At 42.8% G+C, this 12,579-nt stretch overlaps 1 protein-coding gene across 2 annotated transcripts in view; it reads right to left on the bottom strand.

Moving 5' to 3' along the window:
* Positions 1–3,074, bottom strand: part of sec31a (SEC31 homolog A, COPII coat complex component) — a 31,967-nt gene extending 28,893 nt beyond the window's left edge. For both annotated transcript variants that reach the window (XM_079256443.1, XM_079256442.1), the window contains exon 1: positions 2,906–3,074. The gene's annotated coding sequence lies outside the window, so the exon portion shown is untranslated. The remainder of the gene's footprint in view (positions 1–2,905) is intronic.
* Between the last annotated feature and the right edge of the window lie 9,505 nt (positions 3,075–12,579).

The following is a 12,579-nucleotide window of genomic DNA, read 5'->3' as shown; positions in this document are numbered from 1 at the left end:
TGTTTTTATCTGGTTTCATCTGGTTTCTATCTGGTTTCTATCTGGTTTCTATCTGGTTTCATCTGGTTTTTATCTGGTTTCATCTGGTTTCATCTGGTTTTCATTTGGTTTCATCTGGTTTCATTTGGTTTTTATCTGGTTTCATTTGGTTTTTATCTTGTTTTTATCTGGTTTCATTTGGTTTTTATCTGGTTTCTATCTGGTTTCATTTGGTTTTATCTGGTTTCTATCTGGTTTCATTTGGTTTTTATCTGGTTTCATCTGGTTTTTATCTGGTTTCATTTGGTTTTTATCTGGTTTCATCTGGTTTTTATCTGGTTTCATCTGGTTTTTATCTGGTTTCATCTGGTTTTTTATCTGGTTTCATCTGGTTTTTATCTGGTTTTTATCTGGTTTCATCTGGTTTTTATCTTGGTTTAATCTGGTTTCATCTGGTTTTTATCTGGTTTCATTTGGTTTCATTTGGTTTTTATCTGGTTTCATCTGGTTTTTATCTGGTTTCATTTGGTTTTTATCTGGTTTCATCTGGTTTCTATCTGGTTTCTATCTGGTTTCATTTGGTTTCATTTGGTTTCATTTGGTTTTTATCTGGTTTCATCTGGTTTTTATCTGGTTTTTATCTGGTTTTCATCTGGTTTTCATCTGGTTTCAATCTGGTTTCAATCTGGTTTCATCTGGTTTCATTTGGTTTTTATCTGGTTTCGTCTGGTTTTTATCTGGTTTCAATCTGGTTTCATTTGGTTTTTATCTGGTTTCATCTGGTTTTTATCTTGTTTCATCTGGTTTCATTTGGTTTTTATCTGGTTTCATCTGGTTTCATCTGGTTTTTATCTGGTTTTATCCGGTTTCATCTGCAGCATCTAAACAGAAACAAGAAATTACAGAAACAGTAGTTTTATCTTCCACCAGAGAGGAAACTTTTCCATCTCCACAAAGTTTGCAGCTGCAGCGCTTTTATTTCTCCACAGATTGAAGCTGAAAGTCAGAGACGAAGTTTCTGTCTCCATGAACGATCCTCCTGGATCCTGAAAGAACTTCCAGAAGTTCTTCTTTAGATGTTTCTGCTTCTTGTTCCGTTCTCCGACCCCACACGGCTTCTGTGATGTTGAGGAAACTCCTCAGAACCTGACCTGAACGGGTCAGATGGAGCGACGGTTCTGGGGAGGATCCATCTGACCCGTAGAGGTCCTGGTTCTGGGGAGGATCCGTCTGACCCGTAGAGGTCCTGGTTCTGGGGAGGATCCGTCTGACCCGTAGAGGTCCTGGTTCTGGGGAGGATCCGTCTGACCCGTAGAGGTCCTGGTTCTGGGGAGGATCCGTCTGACCCGTAGAGGTCCTGGTTCTGGGGAGGATCCGTCTGACCCGTAGAGGTCCTGGTTCTGGGGAGGATCCCTCCCTCCAACCTGCTTCCACTGATCTTCAGTCCAGTTCTTCGGTCATGTGACCGGAGCCTTTTCTGGCTTCTTGAAGCCCCGTTTCCATGGAGACCGTCTCAGGTCGGGTTCAGGTCTTCCTGCTGTTGTGTTCCAGTCCCGACTCTCCTCCTGTTGTCCTCCGTGTGTCCAGTTTCCACCAGCAGGCTGAGACGAGCAGAGTTTCCAGCTCTTGCTGCTAAAATCCTGTTTTCTGTCTGTCGGACGGTTTGATGAACAAACAGGACTAAATGATTCGTCTTCATCTACAATCAGCATTTACATCCCATTTTAAAGTGGTTCTCTGTGAAGTTATCTGGTAATAAAACTCTGACTTATAAAAAATAATAAAAATGAGGTCTGGACTGAGTCTTTTGCTGCGATATCAAGATTAAATGTGTCTCATTCCACAGCCAGGCACCACTATAAACCAAAGACCTCATAGTTCCTTATATACCAAGCAGAGTACTTCGTTCGCAGACTGCAGGCTTACTTGTGGTTCCTAGAGTCTCAAAGAGCCGAGCAGGAGGCAGAGCCTTTGGTTATCAGGCCCCTTTCTTATGGAATAAGCTCCCAGTTAGTGTTAGGGAAGCAGACACCCTCCCCACCTTTAAGACTAGGCTGAAGACTTATCTTTTTGATAAGTCCTATAGCTAGGGATGGTTAGCATCCCTTAGTTATGCTGCTATAGGTTTAGGCTGCTGAGGGACATTTCCTGATACACTGAGCTTCTTTCTCTCTCTCTCTTACCCCCCCCCCCCAATAACAGTGTTGCATCATTAACATGTATGTCTCCTGTCTCAGCAGGTCTCCCTGGCCGGGAGCAGCAGTTCCTGTTGTCTGTTGTCTTTCTGTCCTCTTCCCCCCACACAGCAGAGGCAGATGGCTGCCTGTCCTGAGCCGGGTTCTGCCGGAGGTTTCCTTCCTGTTAAAAGGGAGTTTTTTCCTTCCCACTGTTGCCAGTGTGCTTGCTCAGGATGGGAGATTGAGTTGGACTCAACTCAATCTGTTGGTTTCCTTATATAGGCTGTTATGAATTGGCCTTCATTATGTTTTCCCCTCTGTCTGTAAAGCGTCTTGAGATGGCATTGCCGTGATTTGACGCTATATAAATAAAGTTGAATTGAAGGTAAGAGACAAAGCAGTGTGCATGGCAGGTGGTTTATAACCATGTCCCTACACTATTTTTCTCACTTTGAACCATTTTCCCCTGCTGATCAGATCTACAGACTAGTTCCAGAATAACTGACCAAGGCCTGATCAGCTGTAGTTTCCAGCCAGGACGTGACATGTCCAACATTTCCCTCTTTTTTAAGTCTTTACTTCAGGAAACAGCACGTGGAGTTTAACATGCAGCATCAGTGGAGGAAGCAGGACGTGTTGTCCCGGTTCTGATCCAGCCTGCTGGCTGTCCGTCAGCCAGAACCAGCAGACAGGAGACAGTTCCTCCCTGAGACACACACACAGCTGATCACTTCTCCAAAGCGGCTTACCTTCCTCTCTCTGCTGCTTCTCACATGAACCCGGACATAAAACACAGACTAACACAGACACGTTCCGCCAGACAAAGGTTCCGTCTCGGTTCTGCTCGCTGATTCACAGAAGAACAGGCTACCGGGACCCGGCTGCCGACTCAAGATAGATTTCCACGTCCCCACTGGTCTCCATCAACGTGGCACTCAGCAACAATCTCCTCCTTCCACGAAGAAGAACGCCAACTTCCGGGGGATGACCTGCCCCCCCTTTCTGTTAGCTGACATGCTAACTGCGATCTAATTTAAGTTTAAACCTTTTAAATTCCAATTCATATCTATCTATCTATCTATCTATCTATCTATCTATCTATATATATATATATATGTATATGTATATATATATATATATATATATATATATATATATATATATATATATATATATATATATATATATATATATATATATATATATATATATATACATATATATAGTTCGACTATCATAAGTATTTTAAGGCGTTCACAATAAATCAAATCAAACCTAAGTAATTTTGTGTTTGTTTTTAATTCACCAATTAGATAGTTTCTTGAAAACTTTCTTTGTCAGGATGAATTTTCATAAAATAAAAATATTTGGGGGTATATTTAGGATGCAAGCAGGAATAAACCAACAGAATATGTCAGTCCTGCAGGATGTACATGTGAACTCTTCTCAAAGGTCACGAGGTCTTGAAACATTATGAAAGGTTTATTAAATGTTTTGCAAGTTTCTATTGAACTGGAATTGTTACAAAACTTTGTCACATCGTATGTGCAACACTTCTACAGTTTACCTGTTCTAGCCTTTAATATTAAACCTTTACACATGAAGAGATTGTTAAAATGCCTGATATAAATTATGGATTTGCATGTTTCACTAACATTTTATGTATTATTTATTCAGACCGTAAAATCAGTGAATTCTCATTTGAAAAACATTTTAAGGTTTTCCATGTCTTAAATGTGACAGAAAGTCAGTTTTGTTCAGCATTGTGGTAAACAAATAAAACACCACTGCAGAATATTAGCAGTGATGTTTTCATTTCCAAACCTAAATGTATCCTGGAACTGCCCTCGATAGATGATCATTAACTAATACAGGTTAAATTAAGAGTCCCTGTCTACTTTTAGGAGCAAGCTGAAGACTCAGCTCTTCAAGGAGCACTTCCACACTTAATATAGCTATATGTGTTGGAAAGTTGGAGAACTTAGACCACTTCTTTGCAACAAACTTTATGGTATTAATTCTTTGTATTATAACATAGGTATTATGGGGTGGGAAGGGAGTAAACAAAAAAAAAGCCTGTAGTACTTCATGGAAGGACCTGCGAGTCACTTTGGATATAAGCATCTGCTGAATAACTGCAGAATAGAATAGATAAATTTAATATTTGAACATGTGGATTTCTCTTCTTTCCAACTTTTTGTTTATTCATTTTTATTCCCACTACAGGTATCAAATGTGGTATAAAAGTAATTTACTGTACAAAGAAAACAAAAACACCACTTTTACTTGACAGTTTATTTAAAGAAAGATCAGACAGGAAAGTGATGAGCTGTGTTGCAGATGTCTGTGTCATAAATGAGAAGATATAAATGCATTAGAATCACGTCGTCCAGAGTCCTGGATCCACATCAGCAGATCGACCCTGAAAGAACAACATCATTTAGATCCACTGAACATGCGACTGGGAGCAACATTTCTTTAGATACACGCCAAAACCCTCAGTAGATTCATGACTAATCGTCCCCGGACACATGAGCGGGTCAGATGGGTAGTGATTGGTTTCATCATGGGGAAGGCAAATGATCCGACTTCATAAGAATTAAGAATAAAACTTAAATACGTACAAACGTCAGCTCAGATTAACCAGGAGTCGCAGTGAATCTGTCAAAGAAACGTAGGTTTAGAATGGAAGACAGTATCAGGTACAGATGTTATCACAACATGTGGATGCAAGACATTTAAATGTTCACATAATCCAGATAAATGTGCAGAAAACAAGCGTTAGGTTATGTTTTTTCCTCAGACCAGCATGCAAACCACGTGTTTCACCTCAACTGCAACCATTTCTAACCACATGCAGAAATGGTTACGTGCTAAAATGTGAAATACTTCTATTTTAACTAACATTATAGCTTCCAGATGAACAAACAGCCTTTCCACGTGGAGACAAGCTTCGTTGCTAAATAAACCCTTATTTAAAAGAGAAAACTCAACACCCACAATAAACTGAGTTAACTCTGCTATTCATAACTGGAAAACCTCTCTGAAACCATAGACTTTATATGAAACGAAATAAAGTTAATATGAAAATTAATGAAATCACAACCTCTCTAACCTTAACTTGCTGTACACCTCTCACCAGCAGCTTCCGCTGTTTTCCATTCATGTGGCACATCCCTACCACACCGCCCCCTGCTGGGCGGGATGTAACACGGCACCCTATTACTGGGCATGCGCAGTATCGAATTTACAATTTTTTCGAACTACATTTTGGGTCAGCTTTTAAAATTACTTTTGTTTGTTTCAGAAAAGGCTCTAAAGACCGCCAACAATATTTTTTTTTTCGTACAGAAAAATATTTTCTGAATTTTAGCTTTGTGTGAACTAACACTGTGTATTCACTTTTCCCACCTGTGACCAGTAGGTGGCAGGTAGAACAAAGCATTGTGGGAAATGTAGGCAACAAGTCTGTGGAGAAAGAAAGCGTGTGCAATCTGAATCACTTTGTTTTCTTGTTTAGCTTCAGATGTCCGTTTTTCTTTGTAACTTTTTATTTTAGTCTCTAACTCGAAAAACAAACAAAACAAAAACTACATTGAATTGAATAAAATAATCTAGATAATGATCATCTTCAACATAAACAAAAAATGCGGATCTGAAGAGTTTGTTTGAGAAGGACTGTTGCTGTAATGGACATATTAATTCTCTAATTTATTTTCAATCCTCCCTCCAGACAGGAGACAGAAACCTTTTCAAAGCAAAAAGTAACATGATGGATTCCGCATGAAAAAGCAGCTTCTGAGGGTTTTCTTCTGAATCAGCTGATGAAGACGACGAGTAGAAAAAGTTGCGGATGAGTTTATCAGGATTATAAATTATTGCAAATGTTTTATTTGGAACAAAATGGATGAAAAATGACTCTCATATCACCAACCTTTATCAGGTGTTTAAATAAAACATCTGACACAAACTCTGAAAACAAGTTTCCAACAAGTGATATTGGGTCTCCTTCAGCTCTGTATTGATCTCAGGTTGGTTTTTTTTCTGTGGATTAAAACTAAATTGATTCAAGTTTCTTAACATTCATGTTCAAAGCTGAAGTATTGATATATTATTTTATTATCAGTCAGAGTAAATAAAGACAACTTCAAGCCCCATGTCTGGCTTCTCTCAGCTGTTGTAAAGTGAACTTTGAGCGAGCATCCCAGAGAAAATCCATCTGCTGAGCAGCTGTGAACGCAGAGCAGAAGCAGCTGAACTCCCAGAAAGAGTCTGAAAAAGTGAAAAAATTTAGAATTTATCCCAAAATGTACGGAGACGTAGACACTATCATGTTCCCTCATCACATAAACATGTTTAAGTAGAAACACCAGTGGAGGCTGAGAACAGTGTGAAACTTTTCAAACCTAAAACATCTTCATTTTCATTTCAGCTGCTAATCCAGGGTCGGGTCGCGGGGGCAGCAGCCTCAGCAGCCTCAGCAGGGAAGCCCAGACTTCCCTCTCCACATTTGCCAACTCTGCGGAGGGATGTCCAGCATGTCCTGGGTCTTCCCCGGGGTCTCCTCCCAGAGGGACGTGCCTGGAACACCTCACCAGGGAGGTCCAGGAGGCATCCTGACCAGATGCCCGAGCCACCTCAACTGGTTCCTCTTGATGCGGAGGAGCAGCGGCTCTACTCTGATTTCCTCCCGGATGACCGAGCTCCTCACCCTATCTCTAAGGGAGAGCCCGGCCACCCTGCGGAGGAAACCCATTTCAGCCACGAGATCTCCTTCTTTCGGTCACGACCCACAGCTCATGACCATAGGTGAGGGTAGGAACGTAGATCGACTGGTAAATGGAGAGCTTCGCCTTCTGGCTCAGCTCCTTCTTCACCACGACAGACCGGCGCAGAGTCCGCATTACTGCAGACGCTGCACCGATCCGTCTGTTGATCTCACGCTCCATCCTTCCCTCACCCGTGAACAAGACCCCGAGATATTTAAACTCCTCCACTTGAGGCAGGACCTGACTCCCGACCCGGAGAGGGCAATCCAACGTATTCCGGCTGAGGACCATGGTCTCAGATTTGGAGATGCTGATTCTCATCCCAGCCGCTTCACACTCGGCTGCAAATCGCTCAAGTGGGAGCTGGAGATCACGACCAGATGAAGCCAACAGGACCACGTCATCTGCAAAAACCAGACACTCAATCCTATGGCCACCAAGTCGGATCCCCTCAACACCTCGGCTGCACCTAGAAATTCTGTCCATATAAGTTATGAACAGAATCGGTGATAAAGGGCAGCCTTGGCAGAGTCCAACCCTCACCGGAAATGAATCCGACTTACTACCGGCAATGCGGACCAAGCTCTGACACCTGTCGTACAGGGACCGGACAGCTCGTACAAGGGGGTCCTGTACCCCATACTCCCGGAGTACCCCCCACAGGAGCCCCCGGGGGACACGGTCGAATGCCTTCTCCAGGTCCACAAAGCACATGTAGACTGGTTGGGCAAACTCCCATGCCCCCTCCAGGACCCCAAAGAGGGTATAGAGCTGGTCCACTGTTCCGCGACCAGGACGAAAACCACACTGCTCCTCCTCAATCTGAGATTCGATGATCCGACGGACCCTCCTCTCCAGGACCCCTGAATAGACCTTACCAGGGAGGCTGAGGAGTGTGATTCCCCTGTAATTGGAACACACCCTCCGGTCCCCCTTCTTAAAAAGGAGACCACCACCCCAGTCTGCCAGTCCAGCGGCACTGCCCCCGATGTCCACGCGATGCTGCAGAGGCGTGTCAGCCAGGACAGCCCCACAGCATCCAGAGCCTTAAGGAACTCCGGGCGGATCTCATCCACCCCCGGGGCCTTGCCGCCAAGGAGCTTTTTGACCACCTCAGCGACTTCAGCCCCAGAGATAGGAGAGTCCACCCCTGAGTCCACCAGCTCTGCTTCCTCATCGGAAGACGTGTTGGTAGGATTGAGGAGGTCTTCGAAGTATTCCTTCCACCGACCCACAAAGTCCCGAGTTGAGGTCAGCAGCACCCCATCTCCACTGTACACAGTGTTGATGGAGCACTGCTTCCCCCTCCTGAGCCGCCGGATGGTAGACCAGAATCTCCTCGAAGCCGTCTGGAAGTCTTTCTCCATGGCCTCGCCGAACTCCTCCCATGCCCGAGTTTTTGCCTCGGTGACAGCCGAAGCCACATGCCGCTTAGCCCGCCGGTACCCATCAGCTGCCTCCAGAGTCCCACAGGCCAAGAAGGCCCGATAGGACTCCTTCTTCAGCTTGACGGCATCCCTCACTGCTGGTGTCCACCAACGAGTCCTGGGATTACCGCCACGACAGGCACCAACGACCTTACAGCCACAGCAATAGAGGCACGGAACACAGCCCATTCGGACTCAATGTCCCCCGCCTCATTCGGGACATGGTTGAAGCTCTGCTGAAGGTGGGAGTTGAAGCTCGCTCTGACGGGGGACTCAGCCAGACGTTCCCAGCAGACCCTCACAACACGTTTGAGCCTGCCAGATCTGACCGGCTTCCTCCCCCACCATCTGAGCCAACTCACCACCAGGTGGTGATCAGTTCAAACCTAAAACATGAGAGAATCAAAAGGAAAATGAACTTGCAGGTGTCTTTTAGGGCAGAAACGTTGCTTTCTGATGGCAGAAGCTTCACTCTGATCTGCACTCAAGCAGCTGCAGGTCTGAACCAGGAAAACAGAAACAGTCTATGCTCACTCCATTGTCGCTCTGTCCTCGCGTCGCTGTGACAAGGAGGTCTAAAGTCCAAGAACATTCCTGTCTGAAGGTAAGTTAAAGTACTCGTCTTTGTGAAAATGCTGATCTGAGAACAGATCATTGATGAAAATGTGATCATTACCTCTTTATCCTTCAGACTGTGAAACCTGTTCTACAGAATCTGCAGAAGAAAACTACTTCAGCCTTCTGGAGGTTTTATGAAGATGTTTTTGTCTCCAGCTGAAAGACTTCCTGGTTTAAGACGAAATGTTTCTCGACCTGCAGATTCATTTATCCGCCTGTGTGAAAACAATGAAGCCAGGCTGAGACAGATTGTTGGCGAGCTTCAATGCATCTCAGACGAAATAAAAGTAAAACAAGCTGAGGTGAAGAAGATTCTTATGACAGGTGCTTTTCTAGTTGGAGCTGTGTTTGTGGGGTCAGCTGCATCTGCTACAGGTTTGACTCTCATTGTGCATAGATTGCTGCTTGTTGCTGGATTTATTTGGGCTTTTGCTTTACTTTTAAAGCAGATGTACTTGGAACAAAGAAGTGCTTCAGAAATGGACAAACTAACAGCAGAGTTCAGGTTGACTGTTAAACCTCTGAAGGGTGAGCTGGAACGTGTAAAAGTTGCATGTGGAAGTCTTCACAAAGAGCTGGACGGACCAGGGTCCTTAAAATACATCAGACTGGAAATTAACATCCTGGAACTTTTCTTCATCTCAGCAAAACTCAGAACGTCCACAATCATGTCCTCCGTTAAAGAAGAAGCTGATGAGTACAAACATGTCGCTGAGGAGTTTATCAGGATGAAAAATGATCTGCAAACATTTTATTTGGAGCAAAATGAATGAAAACTGACTCTAAAATCACCAACCTTCATCAGATGTTTAAATGTGATTATAATTAACACATCTAACCACAAACTCTGAAAACAAGTCTCCAACAAGAGATATTGGGTCTCCTTCAGCTCTGTATTATTTATTTCAGGTTTTTTTACAGCCTTTTTTTTTTTTTTAAATGTGTGATGTCTTCTGTTTTTTGCATATTTTCTTTTACATTTTTATCCTGCCTCACAGCAAGAAGGTTGCTGGTTCGATTTTTGGCAAAGTGGGGGGGTTCAATCAGTTGCCTTTCTGTGTAAATCAGTGTGCTTCAATACAGAAGTTCATGGGTTCATTCCCGATGTCAGGCAATTTGAAAAAATGTCAGTTTTGCTTTTTTTTTTTCTTCAATTTCTTATACTGATGCAATTTCATTTCAATCATGCAGCATAGTTCAATAAATGGGCATTCACAGTTGCTATTATTTCAATAATAGCTGGTTCTAGTTATTATATATTATTCCGCCAAATTTTGCCGTGCTACTACTCCTGCACTGTTTTAGTCACCTCAATCATTCAGATCTTAAACTGTGCAGCTCCTTCAGGACATGTGTGCTACATGTTCATGGGTCTGAATCCCGATGCATTACCACAATATATTAAGTTGCATAGTTGTGCTGCTTCTCCAAAAGGTTATTCAATTGCATATCAATCATTCAGCATAAAAGGGCATTCACGTTTGCTATTCTGCAAGAAGAGCGCTTTTCTAGTTGACTTTGCTCAGCAGCTGGTTGTCTGGTGGTGCATAAATGGTAAAAAAGCTGAAGTATCGTAAGAGTAAACTCAAAGCAAAAAGACTAAAAATGGAAAATATACAAGTAATGAGAAAAACAAATAGAAGTGGGACAGTGCTGTGCCCCACAGCCTGCAAAACACCAAGTCTGATCACATGATCACAGTAACAAGGTGTGACGTGAACACAAAGGAGGGTTCGTTCAGACAGGAGACGGAAACATTTAAAAAGCAAAAACTAACATGAATGTGATGGATTCAGTGTGTAAATGCTGCTTTTGAAGGATTTCCGATGACAGATACAACAGGAGAGAATTCAAGTAAGAGCTGATCTACTAGCAAGCAAGTAAAAACCACACAGTTGTTCTGTAAACCTGCGGATCTTCAGCTCTGTCCAACCAACACAGACATCAAGAGGAAAATACTTTTATCGAAAGGTAAGTTAAAGTCCCCGTCTTTGTGAAAATGCTGATCTGAGAACAGATCATTGATGAAAATGTGATCATTACCTCTTTATCCTTCAGACTGTGAAACCTGTTCTGCAGAATCTGCAGAAGAAAACTACTTCAGCCTTCTGGAGGTTTTATGAAGGTGTTTTCGTCTCCAACTGAAAGACTTCCTGGTTTAAGACGAAATATGTTTCAACATGTAGATTCATTTATCCGTCTGTGTGAAAACAGCGAAGCCAGGCTGAGACAGATTGTTGGCGAGCTTCAATGCATCTCAGACGAAATAAAAATAAAACAGGCTGAGATGGAGAGGATTCTTATTTTTGGTGTATTTATTGCAGCAGTTGGAGCTGTGTTTGCAATAGCAGGAGCAGTTGTGACAAATGGTTTGACTCTCATCATGTATGGGTTGCTGGCTGCTTGTTGCTGGATTTATTTGGGCTTTTGCTTTACTTTTAAAGCAGATGTACTTGGAACAAAGAAGTGCTTCAGAAATGGACAAACTAACAGCAGAGTTCAGGTTGACTGTTAAACCTCTGAAGGGTGAGCTGGAACGTGTAAAAGTTGCATGTGGAAGTCTTCACAAAGAGCTGGACGGACCAGGGTCCTTAAAATACATCAGACTGGAAATTAACATCCTGGAACTTTTCTTCATCTCAGCAAAACTCAGAACGTCCACAATCATGTCCTCCGTTAAAGAAGAAGCTGATGAGTATAAACATGTCGCTGAGGAGTTTATCAGGATGAAAAATGATCTGCAAACATTTCATTTGGAGCAAAATGAATGAAAACTGACTCTAAAATCACCAACCTTCATCAGATGTTTAAATGTGATTTTAATTAACAACAAACTCTGAAAACAAGTTTCCAACAAGTGATAGTGGGTCTCCTTCAGCTCTGTTTTGATCTGTTTATGTGTTTTCTGTGCATGAAAACTGAATTAATTAAAGTTTCTTAACATTCGTGTCAACAGCTAAAGAATTGATAGATTTTTTATTATCAATCAGAGTAAATAAAAAGAACTTCAAGCCCTCAGCGTACCACGTTTGGCTTCTCTCAGCTGCGGTAAAGTGAACTTTGATCGAGAATCCTGGAGAAAATCCATCTGCTGAGCAGCTGTGACACACCTGACTCATTAACAGGCAGAAGATAAGTTGTTGGAGAACATTTCCATTTGAATCAAGTATGTTGCAGCAGGGAAACACTAGAACCTGCAGGATGGTAGCTTATCAGGATGGGAGTTGGAGCCCCTGATGGATCAATTCCAACACCAGAGTGGAATGTGCATCTCAGTCCACTCTGCAGAGCCCGGTAACGAGACGTTACATGATTCAGGAGTGCTGGAGAGGAGCTGCATGTGAAAGTTGCAGGATAGTTGCTCTCCAGGACCTGGGGCCTCATTTACGAAGCTGTCGCACAAAACCCGGCGTACGCCAATTATAGTCAGCTTTTGGGATTTATCAAAACAAGACTTGGCGGTAAAACGTCCCGACCTCCACGCCAACTCTGACCCTGGCGTACGACAACATCTGGAGAAACGGGAAACAGCGACACCAAAGGCAGAAAATAAAACAAAGAAATGGTGGGAAATTTGATACATTTGTTCAAAATCAAATACAAACTTTG

This window comes from Telmatherina bonti (assembly GCF_933228915.1).
Source record: "Telmatherina bonti genome assembly, chromosome: 17".
Taxonomy (NCBI): domain Eukaryota; kingdom Metazoa; phylum Chordata; class Actinopteri; order Atheriniformes; family Telmatherinidae; genus Telmatherina; species Telmatherina bonti.
Note: the sequence above shows the minus strand (reverse complement) of the source record. Positions and strands in the feature narration are given on the sequence as shown.